This window comes from Callorhinchus milii, unplaced genomic scaffold, assembly GCF_018977255.1.
Source record: "Callorhinchus milii isolate IMCB2004 unplaced genomic scaffold, IMCB_Cmil_1.0 Scaffold2, whole genome shotgun sequence".
Taxonomy (NCBI): Eukaryota; Metazoa; Chordata; class Chondrichthyes; order Chimaeriformes; family Callorhinchidae; genus Callorhinchus; species Callorhinchus milii.
Window position 1 is genome coordinate 48,622,057 of NW_024704743.1, and position 12,519 is coordinate 48,634,575.

The 12,519-nt window shown below is 41.9% G+C and overlaps 1 protein-coding gene across 2 annotated transcripts in view; it reads right to left on the reverse strand.

Annotated features, from left to right (window-relative positions):
- Positions 1-11,115, reverse strand: part of snx10b (sorting nexin 10b) — a 40,383-nt gene extending 29,268 nt beyond the window's left edge. Inside the window, exon 1 of one of the 2 annotated variants that reach the window (XM_007900502.1) lies at positions 10,914-11,115. The gene's annotated coding sequence lies outside the window, so the exon portion shown is untranslated. Of the gene's footprint in view, positions 1-4,536; positions 4,616-10,913 lie in introns of those variants that run through there. The other variant, XM_007900503.2, reaches the window with a different exon arrangement.
- Positions 11,116-12,519: the final 1,404 nt, after the last annotated feature.

Here is a 12,519-nt window from a genome sequence, read left to right on the forward strand (position 1 = left end):
CAAAGATCAACACCTTTACTTTTGTCATGAATAGATTAACCCAAATATTTGCCTCTATTCAGAGACGGGGTTAAAAAAAAGTATTGACATATGGTATGCAAAGGGAAAATAATTTATCTGGATATCTATAACAATGATATAATAATCCTTGCATTTGATAGCGCCTTATCACATCTTCGAGATTTCTCAAAGCACTTCACAGAATACATTGTAAAGTGAATTGACTGTATATTTTGTGTGTGAAACGCAGCAGCCAATTGCGCACAGCAGTGTCCCAAACAGTCGTGGTTTGAAGTGACCAAATTATTATTATTTTTGTAATTTTTAAGGGATTATTTAACTTGTGGTATCTGTTCTTCGCAGAACTTACAGCTGAAAGGGTGAAAACAAATGCTGAGTGCGATGGTTTTAAAAGGACGGTGAAAATCGTAGCTTTTATTTTGAACTGTTAACATCAGTGCAAATGTTTACTCATACCTCTCAGCAAATCAGAAAGGTTTCTGGGGTGACTTAAGTTCATACACAACAATATATTCTTCCTGGGGTGACCATAACAAGACAAGTTAACAAATCCCTTCCTTCATTGTACTCTCTGACATGCAGACACCCATCCCCATTCAAGCCTATTCAACTCAAACACAATTCCACAGATGCCTGGCAACTTTCCTGTGTCTGGGAATGGAATGTCCAATCTCTGGAGGGAATTACCATGCTTATGTAATCCCAGAGCACATTAGGTGCAGATTGTTAAAAGCCCAGGCTTGGAGACTCAGACTATGTGATGGTATACTAAATCATAGAAATTTACAGCACTGAAGTAGGCCATTCAGCCCAAAGAGTCTGCACTGGCTCTCAGAGCAAAGTGTTTATTGAAACCCACTTCTGGATTAAACAGCTTACCATTACGAATATTATCTAGCAAACTTCCTCAAACTTATGGGAAGTATTACTACTTCCCATTATTTGTAGACTGTCATCCCAACAATCAAGAAATGCTCTCTCAGCCCCTTGTTGCTGTATTTTACAGATGATACTCTCCCATCTGCAATGAGAGCTCTCTTTTCCTCCTTACAGTCCTCGACCTCTCACATTCTTTCGATACTGTCAATCACGCCATCCTTCTCCACGTCTCTTCTCTAGCTCTACGTTCTGTCCATTCCTGGTTTCACTCTTACTTATCGTCATTTCATCTCTTCCAATGGCTTCTCCTCCCAAATCCACAAATCACGTTCCTCAAGGCTCTACTCTAGGTCCTCTCCTTTTCATCATCAATATGCTCCTCATCATCTTGAGGCATACAGTCCACTTCCACATGTACACAGATGACACCCAACTCTTATCTCTCTGCCTCTACCCTCAATTCCTGGACTGTTTGATCCTGGAGGAGCTTTAACTGTCTTCAGCTAAATGTCAACAAGACTGAGGCTCTCCTCAGGGGCTGATTGCATCAGTTTGTCCTCACAAAATCAGTCAAAAACCTGCTTTGACCCCCAACTATCCTTTACACCCTACATTTGGTCTCTCACTCACTCAGCTTTACTTCTCCCCACAGATTGCGAGACCATCATCCACGTCTTCATATCCAGGCTTGATTATTCCTTCGTCCTGCTCCTGCTACTCCATTCATAAACTGCAAAACATCCAGAACTGTGTCCTCTCCAGCACTAGGCTCCACAAGTCAATCACCCTCATCTCACGCAGCTCCGCTGGTTCCCCATCCCCAAGCAGGACAAATTCAAGATTCTTATGCTCACATTCAAATCTCTCCACCCTCTGTCTCTGATTTCCCTACTGCTCTGGTGATCAACAAATACCAGCTTCATATCCCCCGTATGATCCACCCCACCATCAGTGGGTGTCAGCTATTCTGCCTCATTCTCTAGAACTCCATTCTGTAATGTCTATGCCTCACCCTTTGCTCCCCGGCTTCAAAACACACCTTAAGATCTTTCTTTTTAGACCCCTCCAAACCCTTTCCCCCCCCACACCAAAATAGTCACTAGTTAGTTATTGGGCACCTGAAGAATCCAGGTTTCAATCCTTTCTGTGTGGATAGCAGTTAACTAGAACCCCTTATGAGCCACTTGGTAAGAAGTATGAGTTCACAATTCAGTATGAAATGTTGGAGAGCACAACCAACATCACCCTGCCCACAACACACTACCCGTTGAGCAATGGTTCCACCAGTTGGAAGTGTGGAGCTTTAGCAGCAACTGTTTATTTATTTGCATATCTGTCAATGTGGGTAACAAGCCCTGAGTGTTGAATGTAAAAGTTCACAAATTCAGTTTTCGGGTAACACGTTCCAGCAACTGTCACCTGAAGTTTCTGAGTTTCCTCAGCAGCTATATTTCTGCTTTCAGCATGGTGGGAGAACCTTTACAAGACAACTTGCAAAAAAAAAGTGTAATAAGGATATGGAATAAGTTATCAGGGAAGAAGATTGGAGGTTAAAGTAGGGTTATATTTGAGTGCTGGGAAGACTGGGGCACAGGATACAATCCTACTCACCTCTACACATTGGCCAATATATAATCACTCTACTAAAAAGGTGTTGTATGACATTCCAAAAGATCACCTTAAGCTTATTATCGAACCAGCCCTACAATATTGGATCTCTCTCTTTACTGTCGCCAGTTGCTCCAAAATGCTTGGGCTTCTTTCCAACCACAGCCAGATGATGCATTTCATCATGTGAGCAGAATCAATAGATTGTAGTAAAAACAATAATTCACACAAGTCTACGTGCGAAAAGGGTAGGAACATTCATTACATCTCTTGTTTTGCAGGAAACAAAAATCTCAACATGTTGGCATGAGGTGGCTAAATATTAAGTGTAAAAACACAACCAATCATTAGTGCAGTATATTATAAAATATACCAGGTATTTTGTGCCACTTATAAATCCGAGTACCAAACTGGAGGAATTATCACATTCTGAGCCCATAGTGGCTCTTATATTGAATCTAAAACTACAAAAGATTTGAGGAATCCGCGATCCACCCACATGTAAATGCCTTACCACAAGTACTGCAACATCATCAGATTTTCAGATATTGCAACAACAACAATTTACATTTGTATAGCGTCTTTCAGAAAACACCATTAGAATATTATTTTTGCGATCTCTGCGCCTAAGCAAATAATGGTAGCAGAGGTTGGGAAATGCTCCTAGCCTTTTTCTTCTCCCATTTTTTGGGTACCAAAAATCACACAAGTACATTTCTAATTGTGAATGCATGTGCATGAATGTCTGACTCCATTGCAATATTTATGCAATGACTTCAATATATCCAAGTATGTACAGAATGTTATCAGGTCCAATGTAATTTTTCATTATGAAAAATAATGAAATCTGTATATGAGATCAAAATCCAGATACGGTTTGGGTAATTTCAATGCTGGAAAAACAGGTCTGAAATGTTGCTTCCAGAAGTGTGCTTGCCTCCAAAGGCAAGGTGATAATGAAACAACATAAATGTGGAACACAAATCTCAGAAAATGCAGGATAAACAAATGATATATAATCTACATAATTATTCTGGGACAATTCTTTCAGGAATAAATTAAGGCACGAGTCACAATATCGAACTTTCAAACCTAATTTACACTTACACAGAAACATTGTTTTCCCATTGCAGCCTTTACTAGCATAAAACAATGAATCATCATTAAGAGTTAATGAATGACTATAAACTTCAAGTAAAGATAGTATTAAATTATAATGTGATTCTTTGGAATTCAGAACATCTTCTTCTGTTTACAGTGCTTAAATTTAGAGTTTAAACTGAGACAATGTAAACACACTTCCCTCCCACTCCCATTGTCTCCTTTATTTCTCTCTTGTGGAGACACTGTCTCATGGTTGTGTATGCTCATTCTTTATTTGTGGATCTGGACAGAAAAGGTGAGCCATTTAACTATTTATCTCATTGCTGTTTATGGAATATTGCTGGCACAGATAAACTGCTGTGTTTCCCATATAGCATCTCTTTCACTTCAAACAATTTTATTCTGTAAAGAACTTTGTGATATTTATTTTATCTGAAATAAAATGCAAGTTATCATCATCTCTAACAATGAGCATCAACGAACTGTGTCTGCACATATCAAGGATCAACTTTGTTGAGAACAGTGCATTTTAATAACTGTTAACCCAATAACAATATTTATAAGCAGAGCAAAAGCTGAATTAAACAAAAATTTGATTAAACAGTTGCCTCCAAACTGGCAGATCACCAAAATATTATAAATGACCATTTCAAACTCTAACCAAGCACTCCCATTTTCATAAATCCAAAAAGCAAAAATGAATTCTAAAATGTAATGTGAACTTAGGCCACAGGAAACAGTCAAATCATTGCTAACCAAATTGTTAATGCTATAAATTAAAGGTACAGAAAACTAAATGTATTTTATATAAAAATAAAGAAGCAAACAAGCAAACAGTACTTTGGGAACTTGTTTTGACAGCTTGGCTCAGCTGGTAGCACTCAAGGTTGTGGGTTCAAGCCCACATCAGGACTTTGGACTCACAGTCTAGGCTGAAACTCTAATATAATGATCCGGGTTCCCTGCATTGCATCGTCCTTCAGGTGAGATGTTAAATCGAAGTCCAGTCTGCCTGTTCAGGTGGACATTAAAGATCCCATCGTACTATATGAAAGAGAAGGGAGATTCTCCTGGAGATTGACCTTGTCAATGGCTGTTTGTGAGACATTGTGGTATTCATGTTCGCCTAAAAAATACTGTCACTACACTGTACAGTTGATTGCTGTGAAATGTTTGAGATGTCCCATTATGAAAGATGCTACATCAAGTTCAAAGATTATCATTAGCTTTCCCCATAAATACAGATAAAATAGAACCATGCAATTTGGCTTATTTACCTACTCAGAGAAGGCACTGCATAAATATTTCTCAAGTTCAAAAAATTGGACAACGTCTACATTTTGAAGATCATTTTGTCTCAAAGATCAGAATATTTAAAGATATTTCTGAACTGATAGCTTAAATTAAAAGGACAAACCACCTAAAAAAAAAGGCACCTGCAGTCCAGGTTCCTGAACCAGTATGGTCAGATCTTGGTTTCAGGGCATAGATGGAATACCATGTTAATCACATCTAGGTCCGACTACGCCAACTTCCTGCTTATTAGCCTTCCAACTCTTCCCTCCACGAGCTGCGGATCATCTAAACTCTGCAGCTCATGTCCTCTCCTGCACCAGGCTCCGTGACCCCATCACCCCCACCCTCACCCGGCTTCATTGGTTCCCCATCCCTCAGAGAATAGAGTTCAAAATTCTCGTCCTCACCTTCAACGCTCTCCAGAGCCTTGCTCCTTCCTACCTCTGTGACCTGATAACCCTTTATTAACTTGTCTGCTCCCTCCACTCAGCAGGCTCCAGCCTGCTGCACATCCCCCATCTCAGTTGCCTCACCATCAGCAGTTGGGCCTTCAGCCTCTATGCCCCACCCTTTGGAAAACCATGCCACTTTCCGTTCGGAAAAAAACTCTTGAGGATGGGAGTGATAAGCTTATGAAGCCTCGTATGAGAGAAACTTCTAGAGTAAAGGTACCACCTGACCTGCTGGAGAAAAGATCCTATATTTTTATAGTACGTTGTATGTCAAAGTACTTCACAGTATTATTGTCAAATACAGTGACTTTGTACATAGGCAATCACGGCAATCCCTTTGCACATCGCAAGGTCCCATAAATAGCCATGAATTGAATAACCAATTTATCTAGAAGATTTTTGACAAAGACATCAGAAGAAACTCTTCTCTATTCAAATAGAAAAGCATCCACCTGAACGGCAGATGAGCCCTCAGTTGAACATTTATCCAAAAGACAGCACCTATGACAATGTAGTGCTTCTCCAGTAATGCCCTGGATTGTAAGCCTGAACTAAAGTCCAAGTGCTTGAACCTTAAAACCTTTTGACAAAGATGTGGCAATGTGACTAACTGAGCCAGACCGGTCCCTAAGCCATACAATCTAGAAAGTTTCAGGTCAAATTTTATTTGAAAATGAATCAGAGGAATAGGAGAGTTCCCAGGTATATAACGTGTGTCACACAAAATGCTACAATATCAATACCCAGACTTGCATCACACACAGTAATCAATTTAAGATTATGTCACATCAGAAACCTGAATTTACAGATCAAGGATTACAGATCAAGCTCCTGCTGAGCTGTGCATTTCTTAGCTAATTTTGCATGCAACTTGAAGGCGAAGAGCAGTTTGAATGAAGTTTAAACTGAATACTTTGTCCAAAACATTCAATTAACAGTAATCAGATTGGAGAATCAGCCGTCGACCACGAGCTTAACTTAGCAAAAATTCAATCAGATAACAGTGGGCAGAGGCAGTTAAGTAGATTCCTTGTTAAAATGTTTACAACAACTTGCATTTGTACAGTTCCCTTTGCATAGTTGTGTTGAGCACTTTACAGAGACACAGTCAAAGAGAAAGGTTTTTAGATTACTTTTAAAAACAGAGAGGGAGATCACGCCATCCTCCTCAACCATCTTGCCTCCCTCATCCACCTCAGTGGGATCACACTCATCTCGTTTAAGTCCTACTTAACCATGGTCTCATCCTTGCATTTGATATAGTGCCTTATCAAGTTATTGAGATGTCTCAAACCTCTGCACAGAATATACTGTAAAGTGGATTGACTGTATTTTGTGGATGAAACATGCAACCAGTTGCGCAAAGCAATATTCCACAAACAGCCATGGAGTGACCAATTTTGGTTTGGGAGATTGTTGATCATGACACTAGGAGAAACTCCTCTTTTCAAATAAGTAGGGGAGTCCTGTAGCTCAGTGGTTAGACTACTCGCCTCACAAGCAAGAGACCTGGGTTCGATTCAGGGCAAAACCTTGGGCAAGTTTCCTCACTCCACACGCCTGATAATAAACCCTCCAGAAAAAAAAACAATTATAATTTGGTCACTCAATGCACGACTGTTTGTGGGACACTGCTGTGCGCAACTGGCTGCCGCATTTCACCCACAAATATACGGTCAATTCACTTTGCAGTATATTCTGTGAAGTACTTTGAAACGTCTAGAAGACATGAAAAGGGCTATATCAAATGCAAGGATTATTATTTATTATTGTTATAATAATGCCATGGAACCTTTCACAGCCATCTGAGCAGGTAGATGGGATCTCGATTTAACGTCTGATCCAAATGACAGCACCTCCGACAATGTAAAACACCCCCCAGCACGACATTGAAGTGTTATCTTAGACTATGTGATTCCAAATCCCGATGTGGGGCTTGAACCCACAACCTTCTGCCTGAGGCGAAGGTGCTACCACTGGGCCTGGCTGACACACAGATCATCACCTCTGGAAAGCGATCAACCAATCGAGTAACAACCGGGTTCCTACTTACTGCGAGGTAAACAGAGGCATTTGGAATAAGGAAACTTGCTCAAGAATTCGCACCCCCCTCACCTCAACACCCCCCCGGGAATTGAGTCTGGGTCCTCTCGGTTGTGAGGCGACCGAACTAACCACTACGCTACGGGACTCCTTGACAAGCAGAAGAATGAGGCTGAAGACATAAGACATAAAGGAATTGTAGGTGAGACATCCCATGAAAGAGAGGTAAGCACAAGGTAATTGGTTTATAAAGTTTCATGCACGTAAGCATGAGCTGGAGAGGTCTGAGCGGTGGGCATTTGAGAAGCCAATCTTGTAGGTGACAAAGCCATGAATGGGGAGTATAACAGCATGCTGCCTACCACAGAATTTCAGACTTACGTTTTAATAAACAGATTATCCTGACAAAGAGTACATGTGGTCTCTGCAGCTCAAAGTCTATTTAACTTTTCCAGGAACATAAACATATTTCTGTAAACAGTGATGTGGAGGCAGCAGGTTAAAACTAGTTGGCTTTAAACTAGTTTGAGGCTTATGTTGTAATCATATTAAAGATGTTTGGAGTGCATTGCTGGCAGATGTTTCATGAATAGATAGTCTTGTAGTGCTTGTCTTGTGGTACTGCTCTAATCAGTTTTGATCAGGATTGGCTGATAAACTGAAGAAACAAGTTCCATGTTTATAGTGTCTTGTCATGTCAAAACTATTTGAGCCACTTTACCATAATTCCAGTCAAATGCAGCATTTTGTAGGCAAACGTGACAGACATTGTGCACACAGTGAATGTGGCAGTCAATTTGCACATAGCAAACGCAGCAGCCATTTTGTAAATAGCAAGGTCGCACGGTAGCAATGTGGTGAATGAACATTTTTCGGAGGATTGTTGGTCAAAACTCCCTTCTTTTTTGAATAGTATCACAGGATATTTAACATCCAACTGAATACTGGATCCTGGTTTCATCTGAAAGATGATATTTCTAACAAAACAGGACTCCTCCAGCACCGCAAGATCATCAGCATAGACTAAGACCACATGCCCCCAGAATGCTGCAATTTGAACTAATGTTTGTATTAACGACTTTCAAAAGTATGTTCTTGTTACAGATTTCACCAGGAGCAGATGTGGTCAGATTATTTTATGGCAAAAACCACACGCGTCCATTCTGGGAACTTGCTGGAAGAGGGGTTGATGAGAAAATGAGTGAAGAATTCCGCAAATTCATTGTCCAATCAAGTGTTCCTCATAGGAAAAAAANTTACTTGTGCTCTAAAAACTTAATTCATTTTTAAGGTCAGCACTATTATGTTATTTTGAATACCAGCAACACCCCTAATATCTCAGTGGATAAACGAATCACCTGAGACCATAAAAAAATCTTTAAAATTGAAATCACAGAAGGTTGTAAGTCAGGAAGATACAGATATATGGCCCATCATGTTTGTGCTGGTTCTAGCAACCCCACTGAAGCCAGCTAATTGCACTGATCCCATTCCCCTATTCTTTTGCATAAACCTTTAATACTATTTTTCCTTACCATAGCCCAGACACAGCCAGTACTGCCATTACGCCCCAAAACTATGGAACACTCGTACTCTATCCCTCGGCCTTGCCCCTTCGTTCCCCATCTTCAGGTCATGCTTGAAGACTTTCCTATTTGATTGTACATATTTGAGGTTACCTCCCCCGGCTCGGCATCATGTTCCGCCACTGTCAAGCACTCTAGGACACTACCCTGCACGAGGGGCGCTATATAAATGCAAGTTGTTGTTGGTTCCTTAAGTATTTTTCCAATTCCTAGTTAATTGCTTCGAATGACTCAGCTAAAGCAAAGGCATTCCATGTGCTAACCTTCCGTAAAAAAAATCTAACTTCCCTTTTTCTTCTGGTAACGCTATAATTTTCAATTTATACCCTTATTACTGTGGATTAATCAATGGAATTACTCCACAGTAATCAATGGAAATAGTTTCTCTATCCTATCAAAAACATTTTTTTAAAAATGTATTAGATCCCTCTTAACTTTCTCTATTCTCCACATATCTACTGCATGAACTTTTATCTACTCTGACATTATACAGGACAGGTTTGGAATTGCTATGTTTTCATAGATCCTGTTCTTTAGATTTAGATGTTAAACCAGGGTTCTGTCTGTCCGTTGAAGTAGACATTAAAGAGCCCATGACACTATTTGAAAATAACTTCTCCCAGTGTCCTGATCAACAATCCCCAGACAAAATTAGGCATTCACTTCATAGCTGTTCATTGGATATTCTGTGAAGCACTATTATCATCATTAGTGGTCAGCTGCACAGTATTAACTGGCTAAACTCCAGCAGCATTCATCTTATTATAATAACAATCCTCGCATTGATATAGCGCCTCATCACATCTTTGAGACATCTCAAACCACTTCACAAGATATACTGTACAGTACATTGACTGTATGTTTTGTGGGCAAAACGCAGCAGCCAATTGCGGTTAGTTACTGAGGTTAGTTCCTCAAGGAGAAAATGTTGCCCAAATGAGTGTGAAGCGCACTGGACATAGTAACATGTCAGTGTGGGAGCTCTCTCTATTTCTCTGCCCAGCCAGTTAGTGTGGGAGCTCTTTATCTCTCTCTGCCCAGCCAGTGTGGCATCTCTCTCTCTCTCTCTGCCCAGCCAGTGTGGCATCTCTCTCTCTCTCTCTGCCCAGCCAGTGTGGCATCTCTCTCTCTCTCTCTTCCCAGCCAGTGTGGCATCTCTCTCTCTCTCTCTGCCCAGCCAGTGTGGCAGCTCTCTCTCTCTCTCTGCCCAGCCAGTGTGGCAGCTCTCTCTCTCTCTCTCTGCCCAGCCAGTGTAGCAGCTCTCTCTCTCTCTCTGCCCAGACAGTCAGTGTGAGAGCTCTGTCTATCTCTGTGCCCAGACAGTCAGTGTGAGAGCTCTGTCTATCCCTGTGCCTAGACAGTCAGTGTGAGAGCTCTGTCTATCTCTGTGCCCAGACAGTCAGTGTGAGAGCTCTGTCTATCTCTGTGCCCAGACAGTCAGTGTGAGAGCTCTGTCTATCTCTGTGCCCAGACAGTCAGTGTGAGAGCTCTGTCTATCTCTGTGCCCAGACAGTCAGTGTGAGAGCTCTGTCTATCTCTGTGCCCAGACAGTCAGTGTGAGAGCTCTGTCTATCTCTGTGCCCAGACAGTCAGTGTGAGAGCTCTGTCTATCTCTGTGCCCAGACAGTCAGTGTGAGAGCTCTGTCTATCTCTGTGCCCAGACAGTCAGTGAGAGCTCTGTCTATCTCTGTGCCCAGACAGTCAGTGTGAGAGCTCTGTCTATCCCTGTGCCCAGACAGTCAGTGAGAGAGCTCTGTCTATCCCTGTGCCCAGACAGTCAGTGTGAGAGCTCTGTCTATCCCTGTGCCCAGACAGTCAGTGTGAGAGCTCTGTCTATCCCTGTGCCCAGACAGTCAGTGTGAGAGCTCTGTCTACCTCTGTGTCTGCAGCTGCGCTCACTCAGTGGGGATCAAACAAACCTTACCTCTCAGCAGAAGAACATTTAAGAATCTCCTCCTGTTATTTCCTCCAGACGTCGGCTACCTTCAGTTTGCACGCTCAGAAATGAATTATTTTCACTCCTCCTTTTGCTGATGAGAGATTAGTGTCGACATCACGCAGTGGTGAATCGCTGCTTAAAGCTGTGATGTGGGCAGACCTCGCTGCACGGCTCAGTTAGAATCCGCCCCCAGATCCAATGCAAATTCTGCACCGCCCTCTCCATCTGTCCTGTAAGAGTGAGTGGCTGTCAGTCTTGTCCTCTGTGATGAGGAGAAGACTGTCTGGCACCCTTACAGCACATACTTCATTAGAAGCATCCAACTTCCAAGCATCTTATATCTTGCGGTCATTTTCGCCCGCAAAATACACCCATCAATCCACTTTACAGTATATTTTGTGAAGCGCTTTGAAACTTCTTGGTGAAGTGATAAGGCGCTATATCGAATACAAGGATTATATTATATCTTTCTTTTAAAAAATATTGGTTGGTTGCAACATCTCATTTTCCCATCTATTGTGTTTGCTTATTTGGTCATGGAATGTTGCTCAATGCCACGTTAGTCACAATTTCCGATCAAGGCTATTGCATAAATAAATTTCCAGAATTAACCCCACACACTGCACATATGAGAAGTGAGCCGAAAGTGGGCTTTGCATTCTTGTTCCTACAGGCACTTTTGGTTTCATTTTTATGAAATGACATAATTTGTGATTTTCTTGTCAGCGATGCAATAAGTTGCATTTATATGGTGCCCTTCACACAGGATAACGTTTCAGAAGGTTCTGCAGGAATGCAACAAAGAAGGGGAAGGAGGAGGTAACCATTGGGGCAGTCGAATTGTTAGGTTTTGAGATGGGATTCAAAGGTAGCTAGAGGTTGTAAGGCAGAGGATTGAGGCAGGGAGTTCCAGCGGTTAGAGGTGCAATGTCTGAAGGCACAGCAACTAACCGTCACGTGCATAAGCAGCGGGTGCAAATGGGGGGGGGGGGTACAGACAAAGGCTCCATGCCAATGTCAAAAATGGCCGCCTCCCTTCCCTCTTCCTCATTGTGCAGACTCCAAGGTCCATCGGGGTCTGTGAAGTGAAGAGGGTGGAGCCAGCCATCTTTAATAATGACACGGAGCCTGTCCGGTGAAGAGGAGGAAGGGGGAAAGCTGCCATCTATCTACAGCTCACCTCCTTTTAAAGATAAATTTGGAGGCGTCATCCTGAGCTCCCTCAAGCCCTAATAACCTGCTACCAATAATGGCACGGAAGGATTAACAATATCAAAACCATGCATGTACATAGTGCCTTTCACATAATAATAATTCTAAAGTTTTGCTCTGCCGGGGAATCAAACCCAGGTCTTCTTGCTTGCGAGGTGAGTGCTCTAACCACTGAGCGACAGGACTCCAAGAATGAGTAAGTTAGTGGGTGGGTGAGAAGGTAGGTAGTTGCCCGACTAGATGGAGGGATTTAGGGAAGTAGTTCCAGAGTTTAGGGGCATAGTGGTTGAAGGATCAGCTGCCAATTTTGAGGTGGAAAGGGCCAGGATTGCGCAGCAGGTTTAGGTTTGCCAAGCTGAGGGGATAAATAGGACAGTGA